Source organism: Poromitra crassiceps, assembly GCF_964638095.1.
Source record: "Poromitra crassiceps genome assembly, chromosome: 29".
NCBI lineage: Eukaryota > Metazoa > Chordata > Actinopteri > Beryciformes > Melamphaidae > Poromitra > Poromitra crassiceps.
Genome location: NC_139641.1, coordinates 17,413,328 through 17,431,684, shown reverse-complemented (window position 1 = coordinate 17,431,684; position 18,357 = coordinate 17,413,328). Strand labels below are relative to the sequence as shown.

General features: G+C 46.2%; 1 pseudogene across 1 annotated transcript; it reads right to left on the bottom strand.

Annotated features, from left to right (window-relative positions):
* Positions 1-16,338: 16,338 nt before the first annotated feature.
* LOC310800113 (EH domain-containing protein 1 pseudogene) lies at positions 16,339-17,931 on the bottom strand (annotated as a pseudogene). Its single transcript has one exon. The product of its transcript is annotated as an EH domain-containing protein 1 pseudogene (transcript).
* Positions 17,932-18,357: the final 426 nt, after the last annotated feature.

Below are 18,357 nucleotides of genomic sequence, written 5' to 3'. Positions count from 1 at the left end.
GCTCTCCAAGTCTGTTTTAGATAAGGATGTTGCTATAGATGAGACCTGGCTCTCCAAGTCTGTTTTAGATAAGGATGTTGCTATAGATGAGACCTGGCTCTCCAAGTCTGTTTTAGATAAGGATGTTGCTATAGATGAGACCTGGCTCTCCAAGTCTACTTTAGATAAGGATGTTGCTATAGATGAGACCTGGCTCTCCAAGTCTGTTTTAGATAAGGATGTTGCTATAGATGAGACCTGGCTCTCCAAGTCTACTTTAGATAAGGATGTTGCTATAGATGAGACCTGGCTCTCCAAGTCTGTTTTAGATAAGGATGTTGCTATAGATGAGACCTGGCTCTCCAAGTCTGTTTTAGATAAGGATGTTGCTATAGATGAGACCTGGCTCTCCAAGTCTGTTTTAGATAAGGATGTTGCTATAGATGAGACCTGGCTCTCCAAGTCTGTTTTAGATAAGGATGTTGCTATAGATGAGACCTGGCTCTCCAAGTCTGTTTTAGATAAGGATGTTGCTATAGATGAGACCTGGCTCTCCAAGTCTACTTTAGATAAGGATGTTGCTATAGATGAGACCTGGCTCTCCAAGTCTGTTTTAGATAAGGATGTTGCTATAGATGAGACCTGGCTCTCCAAGTCTACTTTAGATACGGATGTTGCTATAGATGAGACCTGGCTCTCCAAGTCTGTTTTAGATAAGGATGTTGCTATAGATGAGACCTGGCTCTCCAAGTCTACTTTAGATAAGGATGTTGCTATAGATGAGACCTGGCTCTCCAAGTCTACTTTAGATAAGGATGTTGCTATAGATGAGACCTGGCTCTCCAAGTCTACTTTAGATAAGGATGTTGCTATAGATGAGACCTGGCTCTCCAAGTCTGTTTTAGATAAGGATGTTGCTATAGATGAGACCTGGCTCTCCAAGTCTGTTTTAGATAAGGATGTTGCTATAGATGAGACCTGGCTCTCCAAGTCTGTTTTAGATAAGGATGTTGCTATAGATGAGACCTGGCTCTCCAAGTCTACTTTAGATAAGGATGTTGCTATAGATGAGACCTGGCTCTCCAAGTCTACTTTAGATAAGGATGTTGCTATAGATGAGACCTGGCTCTCCAAGTCTGTTTTAGATAAGGATGTTGCTATAGATGAGACCTGGCTCTCCAAGTCTACTTTAGATAAGGATGTTGCTATAGATGAGACCTGGCTCTCCAAGTCTGTTTTAGATAAGGATGTTGCTATAGATGAGACCTGGCTCTCCAAGTCTGTTTTAGATAAGGATGTTGCTATAGATGAGACCTGGCTCTCCAAGTCTGTTTTAGATAAGGATGTTGCTATAGATGAGACCTGGCTCTCCAAGTCTACTTTAGATAAGGATGTTGCTATAGATGAGACCTGGCTCTCCAAGTCTGTTTTAGATAAGGATGTTGCTATAGATGAGACCTGGCTCTCCAAGTCTGTTTTAGATAAGGATGTTGCTATAGATGAGACCTGGCTCTCCAAGTCTACTTTAGATAAGGATGTTGCTATAGATGAGACCTGGCTCTCCAAGTCTGTTTTAGATAAGGATGTTGCTATAGATGAGACCTGGCTCTCCAAGTCTGTTTTAGATAAGGATGTTGCTATAGATGAGACCTGGCTCTCCAAGTCTACTTTAGATAAGGATGTTGCTATAGATGAGACCTGGCTCTCCAAGTCTGTTTTAGATAAGGATGTTGCTATAGATGAGACCTGGCTCTCCAAGTCTACTTTAGATAAGGATGTTGCTATAGATGGATTTCACATTTATCGCTCTGACTGTCCTCGGAAAGGCGGGGGCGTGGCAATATATGTCAGATAATCTCTTGCTGTAGGCGCGGACTGCATAACCGGGCACTTCGGGCAGATGCCCGGTGGCCTGGCCTGGCCTGGCATGGCCTGCAAAAAAAAAGGCCACTCATCTCTCATAACATCTCATAACATTATGCATTAAACTACACGAATGAGGATGATACGGAGGATATGATCAGATGGTAACACATATTATAAAATGGCTCTCTCAAATCAAGCAATCTGATTGGTTCACAGCCATTGTATAATTCCAGTAACCGAGTTCAATAACCCATGGCCATGGGTTATTGGTTGCCATGGCAACTCTCTTACTAAGAGAGTAATAATAAGGCTTACCTCAAATGACAACGTAGAAAAAAAAATGGCAGAGACAGCTGTCAGATCCTTGTGAATCGATCTTCGCTTATAACTTTACTAATACTTCGCAGAAAATGATGTTTTGTACAAGAATAGATGCGGGCTAATGTCTTCTTTGCAAAAGAAAGGCTGTTAACTCCGCATTTAACCTCGCATTTAACCCCGTAACGTTAGTTGGTGTCGGGCAAGCCCTGAGAATGCAACGCTGCGCTCGAGCTGCCTGGGTTTCCAGAAAGCTCTCAGCCAAGCGCCAGGATTGGCCAATGTCAACTTCAGTCTCCAGAACGATCCAATCAAATCACCCGCAGGTCTATCTTCTTGCTAGAGGTCCCGCCTTACAGTAGTGTTTCAACTGACTCTCAGAATACCAGGCCAGTCGGACTTATAGTGTTATTATTATTATATTATTATACTTGGAACCCTTTTATAAAAGCAATATAGCACTCGAGCAGCGTGTGTTGTGGAATATATCCCCCTGCTCAGTTGTTATCCCACTCGGCCTGCGGCCTCGTGGGATAACAACTGATCAGGGGGATATATTCACCACAACACACTTGCTCTCGTGATATATTGCTTAAATATAGTGTATTTAACAGAAAATAGCTTATAACATTATAGGCTATTCTATTATAGGAATTCAATGGAAGCACGCTGGAAAAATGCATGCAACCTCTTCTTACAGGAATGGAAATGCTTATAGTGGCTTATTAGCCGCACTGTCCTGGAGCTGCAGAATAGTGTTTGCCAGGGTGGAGAATTACAAATGGCAGCCTTGAGCCAGACCTCGATATAGCAAACTAGCCCATTATGCGCTCTAAAGCTGTGACGACTCACATGTAATTGCTAAGGGGGCGTCTGGCGTAATAGCCTCCTGTCCTCGGCAATTATTGGGGAAAATGTCTAAATCAAGTGGCTCCTCTCCTCCTTATGGAAATAGATTCAGTCTGACGTGTCGCCTAGTGAGAGACAACTCATTCCACCTTCTTTCTTTCTGCCATTTGAATAAGACGCTTTTGACATCTGTCACATATGACATTCTCCCCTACTGAAGGGTGCTCTTAATGCATGCTCCTCTCATGGAGGATGAGGTGGTTTGAAACCACAAAAAATGCATTACTGTAATTTCATCAGCTCGTACAGCCTCAATCACAGCAGTCATCCAACTCCTACGCTCCCCCCCCCCAAAATCCCCTCAGGAGAACTCAGGCGAAAAGAACGTGCAGTACAGAACAGACGAGCCTGCTTTTATCACTCCAGCTCATCACTCAGTAATTGGGTGCCGAAATTGAACCAGCACATGTGATATTTTATTCAGGGGCCCCGAACAGCAGAGCATTTCTAGTCTCTATTTCTCTCTTTGATTCTCTCTCTCTCTCTCTCTCTCTCTTCCACTCTCTCTCTCTCTCCCTCTCTCTCACTCTCTCTCTCTCTATCTCTCCCTCTCTCTCTCTCTCTCTCTCTCTCTCTGTCTCTCTATCTCTCCCTCTCTCTCTCTCCCTCTCTCTCCCTCTCTCTCTCTCTCTCTCTCTGTCTCTCTCTCTCTGTGTCTCTCTCTCTCTCTCTCTCTCCCTCTCTCTCTCTCTCCCTCTCTCTCTCTCTCCCTCTCTCTCTCTCTCCCTCTCTCTCTCTCTCTCTCCCTCTCTCTCTCTCTCTCTCTCTCTCTTCCACTCTCTCTCTCTCGCTCTCTCTCTCTCTTCCACTCTCTATCTCTCTCTCTCTCTCTTCCACTCTCTCTCTCTCTCTCTCTCTCTCTCTTCCACTCTCGGACTTGCTTTCTCTCTTGCTCCACTATTTGCTCAACACAACAACAAATGCAAAATGAAAACAGGTCTCGCTGGCTTTATACACAATGAATTGAATGAACCAATTTCAATGGTACACCAAGAAGAAGCACTTGGAAAATATCAATTTTCATTCTGAATGAAATATTTCAGGGAGCGGGTTGTTATGTGAAATCTAAAGCAATGGGTACAATGGTGGTTTATACCGAATGGGCAAATTATATAGACAAAAACAAAAAGATAATTTGCACTCGAGGAAGGTATTGGAGAGTGAGCGTTTTAAACAAAAAGCAATTTGTAACATCGCCAAGGCAAGTTCAATTAAACAATCCTTTGCATTTGTATTCTGAAAGTTTTTCTCAAATGGAACAGCCCGTGGTGAACCTAATATACTAAAGCACTGATCCATTCTCTTTCATTTGAGGTCTGTCTTATAGAAAACCACAACAAATGGCTTGCCGTCTGCATATCAGATAATATGCAATTTAGATTCCACCGGAGGAAGAGACACTTGAAGAAAAAGAAAGAAAACAAGAGATGGGTGCCTCTGCACTGATCGCAATACTTACATTACAACGTTTTGAGAGAGAGACGCACGAAAACCAGTTATGAGCCATGAATCTGATATTTATTCTTGTCAAGGAAATGTTTGTAGATAATATACAAGCCCACAGCTCAGGACTGTGCGATAAATCATGGCAACCTGACATTTTGAATTTCTTATCATGCGTGCTCTGAAGGAAGAGGAGCTGACGCCAGCATGAACACTGAGGGGAAGGATGATAAGTAAGTAAATAATTTATTTCGGTCAATTTTTCAGTTTCACATGAATGCATTACAGTAATAATGTGCGTTTATATATAGGAGACCGAAAAGGTGTAGGCTGAAGCCGCAGCTTATAAATGCCTACCCTTTTTTACATTTTATTACATCAAAATTCAAAAACAAAAAATAAGATAGTTGCAAGAATCAGTTGACAGCGAGAAGGAAAGTTTTCAATAGATCTTAGAAATAATAATAATAATAATGATAGCTTTTAAGTACATGATGCTGTGATGCTGGGGAATGCCGCCCATTCTGAGCCCCAGGAGGGTTCACTCAGTGTCTGTTTCCTAAAGCTAGAAATCATAGAGGGAAACTTTGGATTTTATTTTGTTACTGGGATGTAAAACCAGGAGCTCCATTGACAATGAACTCATGGAGCCGTAAGACACTAAGTTAAGTTGTCACAGCAAAATGTAGTTTATATTCTAGCACAGTGTTTCCCATACATAAAGGAATTTGTGGCGGGCTGCCACAAAAGGATTTTGACCGCCACAAAAAGATGTTGACCAATTTTTTTTTTTTTTTTTACAGTGCACCTGAACGCAACATGCAAGATACCCGCTGAATAAGTGTCCAAATGTTCATGTCATTCTGGCCAATACGTCTGTTATAGCATTTCAGTCTGGAATATGGAATATCTTTCAATAATCTATGATTTAGCTGCTAAATTGTCAAATACCGCCATCTGCTCGCTACCCAGGCACTTGTGTATGTACTTAACCTAACTAACTTAACCTAACTAACTATCCGGTGTGCACAACACTGTCAGCCTAAACTCCGGCTGACACCCCAAAAACCTACAATCCGCTACAGAAAAATGTATATTGTTTGTTTATTAACTGGCCCCTCGCCTTCTATCATTTCACGAAAGTGGCAAAGCAAGTTGAGTATCCCTGACCTATAGGGAGAAATTTAGTTTGTCATTGTAAACCCACAGCACAGTAATGATGACATGTTCTTCATAGATCTAGCCTTTTAATTTTGCTCTTAAGCTTTCTCAAAGTACACCAAATTCATCCATTTTACTTTAAAATGTTTTAAAAAAATCTTGCGGGGGGGGCATGCCCCCGCACCCCCTTAGAGGGTCTGCGGTCCCCCACCACAAATACTCAAAATCCTGTGGGAAACACTGCGAAGTCACCGGCCCATTCATTGTTTATGGAGAAATGCCAGATTTGACCTCCCAGAGACGTCACAAATGTATGTGTTCATTCTTCAGTTCCTAGCTTTAGGCAGTGTATTCACAAGTCTTGACTGTCCCTGGGTGCAGGACTATATAGTGCATTCTTAACCCATTGATACCTGATGCAGCATTTGTGTGTGTATCCCTTTAAGACTTAAAGGGATACACACACAAATGAGGGATATACACGCAAATGCTGCATCAGGTAGCAATGGGTTAACTTAACATGGAAAGCATTCTCCTTTAATTCACTGAGCAGTGAGTACGTTTGTCCGCTAAGGAATAAAGGTAAAGGTAAAGTCCCACTGATTGTCACACACCTGAGTGTCACACACCTGAGTGTCCCATTGAGTGTCACACACCTGAGTGTCCCACTGAGTGTCACACACCTGAGTGTCACACACCTGAGTGTCCCACTGATTGTCACACACCTGAGTGTCACACACCTGAGTGTCCCATTGAGTGTCACACACCTGAGTGTCCCACTGAGTGTCACACACCTGAGTGTCACACACCTGAGTGTCCCACTGAGTGTCACACACCTGAGTGTCACACACTTGAGTGTCCCACTCAGTGTCACACACCTGAGTGTCCCACTGAGTGTCACACACCTGAGTGTCACACACCTGAGTGTCCCACTGAGTGTCACACACCTGAGTGTGCAAAATTTGTTCTCCGCATTTGACCCATCCCCTGGAGGAGCGGTGAGCAGCAGCAGTGCCGCGCTCGGGAATCATATGGTGATCTAACCCCCCAATTCCAACCCTCTTGATGCTGAGTGCCAAGCAGGGAGGCAAATGGGTCCCATTTTTATAGTCTTTGGTATGACTCGGCCGGGGATCGAACTCACGACACTCAGACCACAAGGCCACTGAGCTGGTCTTCGATCGACGTTAATGTGTGTCAGTGGTAGGCCTGCAGTCCCTTCTGAAATTGGAAGTCTCAAGATGTGTAATAAACATCACACAGAGACTATTTTGTCAATTTAACGTCTTTCACACAAGAGCTTTCTGCTACACAATGCTTCACTATCACTGGGGGTAGCATATGTACAGAATATGCATAATTCATGCCAACTCCTATTCAGAGAATGGGCAGAAACATGTACAGATGAGAAAGCTGCCATGTAGAATCATCCTGAGCATAGAGAACGTGGACAGTGCAGGCGCCTTGTTTCAGCACCGTCCCAGCTGCCTGAGTCTGTTTCAGCACCGTCCCAGCTGTCTGAGTCTGTTTCAGCACCGTCCCAGCTGCCTGAGTCTGTTTCAGCACCGTCCCAGCTGCCTGAGTCTGCTTCAGCACTGTCCCAGCTGCCTGAGTCTGCTTCAGCACCGTCCCAGCTGCCTGAGTCTGTTTCAGCACCGTCCCAGCTGCCTGAGTCTGTTTCAGCACCGTCCCAGCTGTCTGAGTCTGCTTCAGCACCGTCCCAGCTGCCTGAGTCTGCTTCAGCACCGTCCCAGCTGCCTGAGTCTGTTTCAGCACTGTCCCAGCTGCCTGAGTCTGTTTCAGCACTGTCCCAGCTGCCTGAGTCTGCTTCAGCACTGTCCCAGCTGCCTGAGTCTGTTTCAGCACTGTCCCAGCTGCCTGAGTCTGTTTCAGCACTGTCCCAGCTGCCTGAGTCTGCTTCAGCACCGTCCCAGCTGCCTGAGTCTGTTTCAGCACCGTCCCAGCTGCCTGAGTCTGCTTCAGCACTGTCCCAGCTGCCTGAGTCTGCTTCAGCACTGTCCCAGCTGCCTGAGTCTGTTTCAGCACTGTCCCAGCTGCCTGAGTCTGTTTCAGCACTGTCCCAGCTGCCTGAGTCTGCTTCAGCACTGTCCCAGCTGCCTGAGTCTGCTTCAGCACTGTCCCAGCTGCCTGAGTCTGCTTCAGCACTGTCCCAGCTGTCTGAGTCTGTTTCAGCACTGTCCCAGCTGCCTGAGTCTGCTTCAGCACTGTCCCAGCTGCCTGAGTCTGTTTCAGCACTGTCCCAGCTGCCTGAGTCTGCTTCAGCACTGTCCCAGCTGTCTGAGTCTGCTTCAGCACCGTCCCAGCAGTACCTTAAGGGAAAGTTGAAAAGAACTTTGAAGAGAGAGTTCAAGAGGGCGTGAAACCGTTGAGAGGTAAACGGGTGGGGTCTGCGCAGTCCGCTCGGAGGATTCAACCCGGCAGGTAAGGGACGGTCGCCCGGTGACTCGGAGGATCCCCTCGCGGGACCTCCCCCCGGCGCTGGCTGGCCCCCGCCGGGCGCATTTCCTCCGCTGCGGTGCGCCGCGACCGGCTCTGGGTGGGCTTGGAAAGGCTCGAGGCGAAGGTGGCTCGCGGCCGCGAGCTTTACAGCGCCCCCCGCCCCTACCTCGCCGCTTCCCGGGGCCGTGGACTGAGTGCTCGTTGCGCCTTCTCTCCCCTGCGGGGGAGGGACGGGGCCCCCAGCCCCCGGCGCAACTGTCAATCGGGGCGGACTGTCCTCAGTGCGCTCCGACCGCGTCGCGTCGCCCGGGCAGGGATCGGCTCACGTACAACAGGCGTCAGGGGTCAGCGGCGATGTCGGCAACCCACCCGACCCGTCTTGAAACACGGACCAAGGAGTCTAACGCACGCACCTCTTCCTGCCTTGATGGATTCTAAGGCCCTTTAAAGTTGTTACCTTCTGCCAGCCACACAAGCAAACCTGACGCTTCTTTCCATCTACATCTGAGCTAGTAATATAAATATAATAATACTTTAGGAATGAGAACGAGTTACAAGTAGTGTATTAGTTTTCTGAGTGACAAGCCTCAGATTCTGGGATCTCTCTGTGCACATAATACACAAAATACTTTTTTTACACCAGTCATAGTACATATATACTGTAGTAGCGAGGTTTTCACACAACCGTAGCTCTACGCTAATCATGTTCTCCCAGTCAAAGAAATGATGTCACTTCCACATTTCAGATTAATAACCGAGTGAAATGTGTCATAACGCCGAGATAACAGCAGGCTGACATTTGACCGTTGGATGGTGGCAGCAGTGTTTCCTCTTGTCACAGCCGTAACAGGACTGAAATGCCACTGTCAGTTAGTGTTCCTTGGTTGTCACGGCTTATGTGAAATTCATTCTCTTTGTTCGAAATACATTCTGCCAGGGAAAAAAAGACCCAAACTCAAATCTTCTCTCCCCATTCTTTCTGACAGGAAGCATCGGACAGAAAACGCCACGCGTGGTCTCCTAGCAGATGTGATTCTCAGACTTCAGTCAGTCATTGCGCTCTTCACTGCTACAGTACTACGGCTTCATTACTGCTCTTCACTGCTACAGTACTACGGCTTCATTACTGCTCTTCACTGCTACAGTACTACGGCTTCATTACTGCTCTTCACTGCTACAGTACTACGGCTTCATTACTTCTACACTGTTGTCTTTGACCCCATCGTATCTGGGAGTCCATCATCTTTCTCATCTGCCGGATTGGATTGGAGACCATCACGCTCTCATTCATCACAATGTCATCCAGTCATTAAACGTAGCCGCACCGCATACCATTAGAAAGTAAATTCATTTTTGATGGATTTGTTTATCAAACGATTGTCTCTGCATTCTGAATATCAGATTGCAGTTAATAGTGTGAATGTAGCCTCTCTGCTCAATGAATTCCTCTTCATACAGACATAAATAGATACAATCTGTCTTCCATGTGGTGAAAGAGCAGTGTGATGGATTTTTCTATTTGTACATACATGGAAATGCCATAATTATCTGCTTTCTATATAGCTCATCCCGTTCGCGACTCTTCTCGTCCCTGGGAACCTCAATGGTGGAACGAGCTTCCACCTTCGGTCACGACGGCCGAATCACTGCCGATCTTTCGGAAAAGACTAAAGACACACCTTTTCAGGCTCCATCTGGGCCCTTCTTGAACTAACTTCTTTGTCTCTAAAAAAAACAAAAAAACAAAACAAAACAAAAACCTAACCCTACCCTAACTAACCTAAAATCTAAACTAAATTTGTACCACTATTCCTTACAGAAGTTGTAGTTGTCATAGACTGTGTTGCATAGTCGATTGCTCTATTGCTGACAAAAATGTGTTATTGTAAGTCGCTTTGGATAAAAGCGTCTGCCAAATGACGTAATGTAATGTAATGTAATGTAATGTAATCATCATCATCATCAACTTTATTTGCAGACACAGGGTCCAGATATAACAACAGACAACAATTGAGAGAACACACAAATACACAGTATATCTATAAAAGGCACTTATACCAAAACTTCCACATATGTGATTGGTATCTGACAGAACTAATACCAGGGTTGGTTAGTAGCATGATATTCGAGTTCTGAGAGACATTTAGACGCCCAATAAATTTGTACATCATTTGTACAAGTGCTGACACCTGCATGGCAGAACAGTTCACTTGCACTAGTCCACCTGGGTTTTCTCAGCAAAATCCTCATACAGTCATTGTATGCAACCTGGAGTTTGTGGAGGCTAGCTTTGTTATACTTAACCCACAGGGGGGCAGTGTACAAAGGGGTACAGTAGGCCCTAAAGAGACTTAGCTTTACCTCCTCAGAACAAAAGTGGAATTTCCTAACCAACATGTTAGCCTGGGCATATAACATACGGCGCTGTCTGTACATGTCATCATCATCAGACATTTGGTCTGTCATAAAATGACCCAGATATTTAGTTTTAACACAGACAGATAAAACATTATCAGGCCAATAAAAAGCAGGAAAAGTGAGATCCCTGTCCCCTTTAGTTCTACAGATCATAACCACACTTTTTTTGGCATTGTACTTTACATCCATAGATGGAGCAGATATTCAATAGTTGTTGAAACCCAGCACTGCTAGGGGAGACGATGGCCAAATCGTCCGCATACATAAGGTGGTTGACTAAGGTATTACCAATCATACAACCAGTCCTACAGTGATTTAGCTGGTCAGATAAATCATCCATGTATAGATTGAATAGAGCTGGGGAGAGTAACCCCCCCTGCCTCACCCCATTACCAACACCAAAGGGGGTGGATACTCTATTGCCCCATCTGACCTGCATATTCTGGTTGGCATACCAGTATGCCAGGAGATGGGTTATGCTGCCAGGCACACCTCTTTGACTCAGTTTTAAAAACAGTTTATGGTGATTGACCCGGTCAAACGCCTTAGAGGCATCAATAAAACCAATTAGTACAGAATAATTCTGCCTTCTATAGGTCTCAACAATTTCTTTCAAAGCATATATACACAAATCAGTACTATGCTTTGCTTTTAAGCCAAACTGATTGTCTGTTGTGGAAATAAAAAAGCTTAAATGATCTAATAAAATCCTTTCCAGTACTTTGGATAACACACTAGCCAGAGCAATCGGCCTGTAATTATCTATGCTTCCTACCTTACCTGCTTTGTCTTTTATGACCGGCACAAGAGTAACAGACAACATAGACTGAGGCAACACACCATGGCTCATGAAACCAGTAAAGCAAATGGTAAGCAGAGCTGCAACCCTAGGGCTTGCTAGCTTAAGGTGCTCTGCAGTGATGTCATCTAAGCCACTTGCTTTATTGTCAGCCAACTGTGCAATAGCTTGATAGACCTCAACAGTTTTAATAGACACTGCCTCGTCATGGGCAATGTTTCCCACATTAAAGGGATCGCTTGTCACACAATTAAAAAGGTCAGAGTAGTGTTGCTATGTTGTCTGTACCAGAGACCCCCTCTATGGTGCATGGCAACAATGTATTGCTCTTGTTCAGGGCTCTCACCTCCTTCCAAAATCCAGTGACATTGTTACCAAGCAACTTCTCAGCCATAGAGTCAGCTCTCATTGCTTGTTCATTCTTACCCACATAGCGGACTGCATATTTGAACTTAGCATTTGTGCTTTTTTTGTGATCCAAGACAGGACCCTGCCTAGGCCTACCCTCCAAGACCCAGGCCCTATAGGCCTCCTTAGCCTCTATATGAAGTGCAGCAACATGCTTATTCCAGCCAGGCTTGATGTTGTGTGCCTTAGGCTTGGTATTGTAAGGCCTACTGGCCTCATACACAGCTCCCACAATACAGTCATACATGGCACAGAGGTCTTTATGGTGTGACTAATTTTTACAATTGACATCAGCACACATAACAGCACCTAAGGGTAAATATACATTACTCAGAAGGTCATCAGTTTTCCCATAGTAAGATAACACATCAGCCCTGGATAGCTTAGCCCAGTCAATTCTAGCCTTACCTGCACTATAAACTTTATGAGCTAGCTCCGGGAGATTATCTATGTCCAAACACATAATGAATGGAATATGATCACCTGTGGACACCTCGTACACAATCTCTATTGACCGTAACACTGCATGAGCGTCAGCAGTGCTGATACAATGGTCAAGCCAGGAGGTTGTGTGCCAGGCTTCACTTATATAAGTATAGCTACCCACAGGTAGGAGCAATTGACTGGACAGTATAAAATTATTGTCTTCACAAAACTGTAACATGTGATTGGCAAACAGGGAGCTGCCGTCTGAGAGGTCAGCATTCAGGTCACCTACTACACAAACACTGGTCGACAGGTTGTCCACAATAAACGAATTAATAAAAGCAAGTCGATTCAGGTACTCATCCTCATATTGTAAACACTCAAAAGTAATGTAATGTAATGTAATGTAGTGAGAAACATCAGTAGAGCAGTCATGGTGCAAGCCAACAAGATCACTTCCACAGGAAAGACAACTGAATTCCTTTGACGGCACACAGGCAACTCAAATCCATACATTATGGATCTGATATTTTCATTGTCCAAACAGAAGAAAAATATTCCATTTTGAAAATATTGGATCTGTGTCCCATAGCAGATAGAAACCATAATATCAAAGCCAGCTAGCTAGTTCTGGAGGACCCCAAGGGATTTAATCTAAGCTGGCAGGGTGCAGCCAGCCTGTCAGACGCTGCCGTTGCTTTGGGGGAACGTTCCATCGCTCCTTTAGTGCCACCATGACGACATTCAGCCTCAGCATCCCCAACTCAGCATCATAACCTCCACTCTGCATCAGCCTCAGCATCCCCAACTCAGCATCATAACCTCCACTCTGCATCAGCCTCAACTCAGCATCATAACAACACTGAGAAGTCAAACGTGTGTCCCATCATCTCAAGCTACTGTAACAGGCTGGGTTTTCCTCTCTTGTATGACATGTGACAATTGCAAATGCATTCAACACACACACACACATGCACACGCACACACACACACACACACACACACACACACACGTTCTTGTATGTTTAGATATAGAGAGGCAAAGTGAACGTCACTTCCTGCTTCAGCACGGTACCAGAGATTTTCTTCCGCAATTTATTTTCCCATAGACATTTTGTAAAATGCTTATAAAAATAGTTTTACTTGGTCAAACCAAACGGTTCAGCTATATTTAGAGTCGGGGGAGACCATAGAACATTTCACCAGACAAGTGACATCACTTCCATCACAAATCGTGACTGACAGGATCCGGAACCTCGTGACGGACAGGACTCGGAACGCACTTACTCAATTTTATATGAGATCAAACTGGTCACTAATTCTTCTCTGCACGGATCATAGTGTATTATAATTCTCATAGTTGTACACCTTTAGCCTACAGAGGGCTTCTCCACCCCCTCCAGCCAGAACATCTCAGAGCTGAGATGAAACCTGCTGTGGGGCTGGATTGGTGCAAGCGTGTCTCTGACATTTCAGAGCCTTGGTATTGGTAGGGGACACGTCCCTTGGCTTGAGGCTATGCTTTGTTGGGATCAGCAATCACTCCCTCTGCGTGCTCTGGTGGATTCAGGAACAGACGAGACCATCTCGTTCCTGCGATGAGCATGGACAGGTCAAGTCAGATCCTGCAAAGATCCGAGCTGTGGAGGATTGGGCCCGACCTACCAACTTGTAACAAGTTCAACAACAGTTCATCGGTTTTGCTCACTTCTATCGACGCTTACGCAACTTGTCAGGTGGCTGCCCCCCCCACTCACCACTCACTTCTCCAGCTTCTTCTGTGGTTTTCTCAGCTGCTGAAAAGACGCTTCACTGCGGCCCCCGTGTTGACTCATCCTGACCCAGAGGCACACTTTGTAGTAGAGGTGGATGCGTCCAGCACAGGAGTATAGGAGCCGTTTTGTCCCAAGCACACAGGGGCAACTTTTGCTCGTGGGGAGTTGCCCCTGTGTGCTTTTTTTCTCTGAAACTGTCTGATGCAGAAAGGAATTATGATGTGTTCAACCGGGAGCTGATGGCTGTAAAACTACTTGTTTTTTTTGTGATCAATTATTTTTTATTGCAGTTCAACATTTTCCATCATACAGTTTACATTACACATACATTATTATCCAAGTTTTAGTCAATGGCATGGATGTTGAAGTTGTGAGTATATGGCTGAAACAAGTCCTCTGGTGGGCAGTGTGGACACCCAACTCTCGATTGGGTGTATTTGTAGTCCTGTGCTCCACGGGACTCTACAAGCACGGAGTGCACTCCGTAATTGAAGATACAGGAAAAAAGATGTCCTTGGTAGATCAAACATGGTTCACAATTCTTCAAAGCTAATAAGGCCACTTGAATTAGATATATCTCCCAAATGAGCCACCACTTTTGAAGACCATGCCATTGATTCAAAAGGCTTATTCCCTGACCTGATATTTCTGTTCCGCCACAAGGGGGTGTAAAACTACTTGTTATCATTAGAGGAGTGGAGTGGCTGGAGGGGGCCAAGCTGCCATTTATTGTCTGGACAGATCATAAAAATATGACTGGGGTCCGGACGGGAGAACTGACTTTTTTTTTTTGTATTATCCCTTCCTCCTGCATTGTGGCTGCTATGTGTAGAATTGAGTCCCTGGTGAAGGATGATGCACAGTGAGCTCAGCCTGACCCAGGTAAAGGACCTGCTAACCGGCTTTCTGTCCCTGAGTCTGTTTGCTCCCAGGTGTTGCAGTGAGCGCACACCTCCCTGTTCACCTGTCATCCAGGTGTCAACTGTACCTTATCCCTCCTGAAGCAGCGTTCTTGGTGGCCCTCCATGAAGGCACTCCACTCGTGCCTTTGCTGCTGCCTGTGAGGTTTGTGTACTGTATGCACCATGGTGTCTCATCAGTCAGCGCCTGGTCTCCTCTGGCCACGGCCGGTTCCTAGTGGTCCCACATAGCCTTGGACTTTGTCACTGCAGGTCTTCCTCCATCCAAAGGTAACACGACCATTCTCACTGTGGTGGCTAGATCTTCCAAGTCTGCTAATTTTGTGGCTCTTCCCAAGATTCCCACACAGGTAGAGATAGACTGCTGAACTCCTGGTCACCAACGTTTTCCGCCTTGGACTGCCCCTGGAAATTGTGTTGGACAGGGGACCCCAGTTTATTTCCAGACTTTGGGAAGGTGCTATGTCAAGCCCTTGGAGCCACAGTGAGTTTATCTTCTGGTTCCATCCACAGACAAACGGAGCGGAGCGAGCCAACCAAGACCTGGAAGCAGCACTTTGTTGCGTTGGGCCTCAAGAACCCCTGCTCCTGGAGTACTCACCTGCCTTGGGTGGAATATGCACACAGCTCCCAAACCAGTGCTGCTACAGGTATGTTGCCTCGTGAGTGTGCCATGGATTACATGTATGTTGCCTTGTGAGTGTGCCATGGATTACCAACCTTCTTTGTTTTCAGCCTTGAAGGATGAAGTCCCCCCCCCCCCCCCCCCCCTCAGTCCAGGCCCATCTCCATCAGTGCCATAAGGTGGGGAAGGATGCATGTGATGCTTTACTCCACCCCCGCTGCCTGCAACAGCTCCGTTGACCATCATCAAACTACAACCCCCCCCCCCCCCCCAGACTACCAACCGGGGCAAAAGGTTGGTAGGCTTCCTGCTCAGGATCTTCTGTTGGACAGATTCTAAGAAACTCTGCCCGTTTTGTTTCGCCATTTGAGGTTGAATCATTAACCCCTCTGCTGTCAAAGTACATCCCACGTTCCATGTTTCCCAGCTCAAGCCTGTCTCCAAAAATCCACTCTCTCCTACAACCGCTGGCAGTTTATTCCAAGCAACATCAGGGTGTAAGGTACAGACAAGACATAGCTGACTACAGCACTAGTAAGACTAGCAATGCTAACCCCCACTTCCCTATATCCCTGAGTCATGCCTTGTGGCCCCACCCCTAACCTTAAAGGGGGCGGTGCTAGTGCTAGTGATAGTGATAGTGAATTAATGTCTCATTTGTCCGTTTGTAGTCCACTACAGTATTTGATTTCACCTTTAAATCATGTTGTGTTTAAGTGGATAAATTTAACTGGTATTGATGAAATGTTTCTGTGTTGACATCCAGCCCAAATTTGGTGACATTCTGATCATTTCCAGTTACATGAGTTCCAGTTCCAGGCTACATTTTCACTATTTTCCTCCGCGCTTGGACGGGGGAATCAGGTGTTCGGGCAACTCGCTTGGCAGCTCTTCGCCCACCAGCATCAACTTCATTAGGTGGTTGGCCAGGGCAAATTCCTCATCATCGAGGTTGCCGTCTCTATCCACGTCAGCCAGCTCGCAGATCTTCTCCACGACTGTGTCGGGCAGCTTGGACTTGAGCATCTCATCCTTGGCCACAGCGCTGGACACTTTGCCGTTTATGGGAGAGAGGGTGTTGAAGATCTCGTCGTACGAGGGCTTGTCGTGGCCCACCACCCACTCCAGCTCATCAATGCCTTCACTAGCACCCTCGCTGCAACCCGAGGACACGCTCTTGGTGCTGTCGAAGGCTCTCTCTTGGATTTGGATGTACTGGTTGAGCATGGAGGCTTCCTCACGGCATACCATTGACATGAGAGGGGCGATGTCATTGGCTAGCATGTCGTCCACGGCCTTCAGGAGCTCAGGCCTTAGGTCTGAGAACTTGGCAAAGTCGTGGCCAGTAAGCAGCTCCTGCATCCTCTCAAGTGTGGGGAAGTCTCCACGTGAGATATAGTGCTCCCTCTCAATCTTCTGGTAGATTTCTTCCAGGTTGGAGATCAGCTCCTCCCTCTTGGACTCCTTTCCAAAAACAGTCGGCATCGCCTTCTTCAGATAACTGAGGATGTATGCTTGCACCTTAGCAAGTTGTGCCCGTTTGATGAGGTCGTTGAGTTTGCGTAGCGTTGCCTTATGTGGCAATGACTTGAGTTCCAAGAACAGTTCCCGCTCCTCCGCTTCAAACAACTTTCCATAGTCAGTGATCACATGGGGTTTGTCCCAGAACGAACCGATGTATACGCGCTGTAACACCTCAGATGTGCTGATGATTTGGCACATCACACACATCAACGTTCCGTAGACCCTCATAAGCTGCTCGGCGCTGATCTGGTCTGCCTTGTTCAGCACCACGCGCATCTTGTCCTCGTGATTCTTGAGGGCACGTATCACCTCGGCGAACGAGTCAGAGATGTCCGGCCTTTGGGCGTCGAACAGGAGGATAATGCGATCTGCGTGCTGAGCGAACCACTCCATCACTGCCGCAGAGTCGTAGCCTCTGGTACCGATCCGTTGTTTCTCGCCCGGCAGGATTCCAGGAGTATCGACGATAGTGATGCTGTCCAGGAGGGGGATCGGCATCCGAACGTACATGAACTTGCTTAGGAACGCGGTGCCAAAAGTGCAGAGTTGGCGGAAGGGGTTTTTAGGGTCGACCAACAGAGCGTTGCCCGGGAACATCCCATGTTCACCATTCATCACGGCGATGAAAGTGTCTGTGGTCGGCTCGGGGCCGATCCGCATACCGGGAATGTCCTGCTTCATCAGGTGCTGAATGAAGGTGGTCTTCCCGGTGGAGTACTGACCCACCAGGAGGACCATGGGCTTGTTGTCGAAGTCAGCATCTTCGAGTGCCGGGGAGTGGAAGTTGTGGTATAGATACGCCTTCTCCAGTGGCAACAGTTTAGTCTGGTAGATTTTCCGCAGCTCCTCCAACACATTTTTATGCAGTTCTTGTTTCTTGCCCTTGTTTGGTTGACCCATTGAGAGTAGCTAGGTTCCTACAGACTCATCAGTGATTTATAACCGACACTGATGATGTCATAGTCATTGTGATCATCAATCAGTGATGTCAATCTTTCTCTGCAGAGGCTATAAGTTACGACCGGTCCAACTCTGGCGTCATCACCTCAGTGATGATGCAAACGGTGATGTCACTCGAGCAATTGTGATGTCATCAGTAATGTCATGAGTATGTCACTCGAGCAATTATGATGTCGTCAGTGAACTGATAGACATTGTGACATCATCAGTTTTGTGAAATGACGATGATGCCACAATGACAATGTGTGAGGGAAGGGAAACAGTAGATGGCAGAGCTGTGTATATATAGTCAGAAGAGTCGCGACTTCTCCATTCACTCCAATGGACCAGTTTTTTTTACATCACAATAGTTCCCGTAAGTAAGGT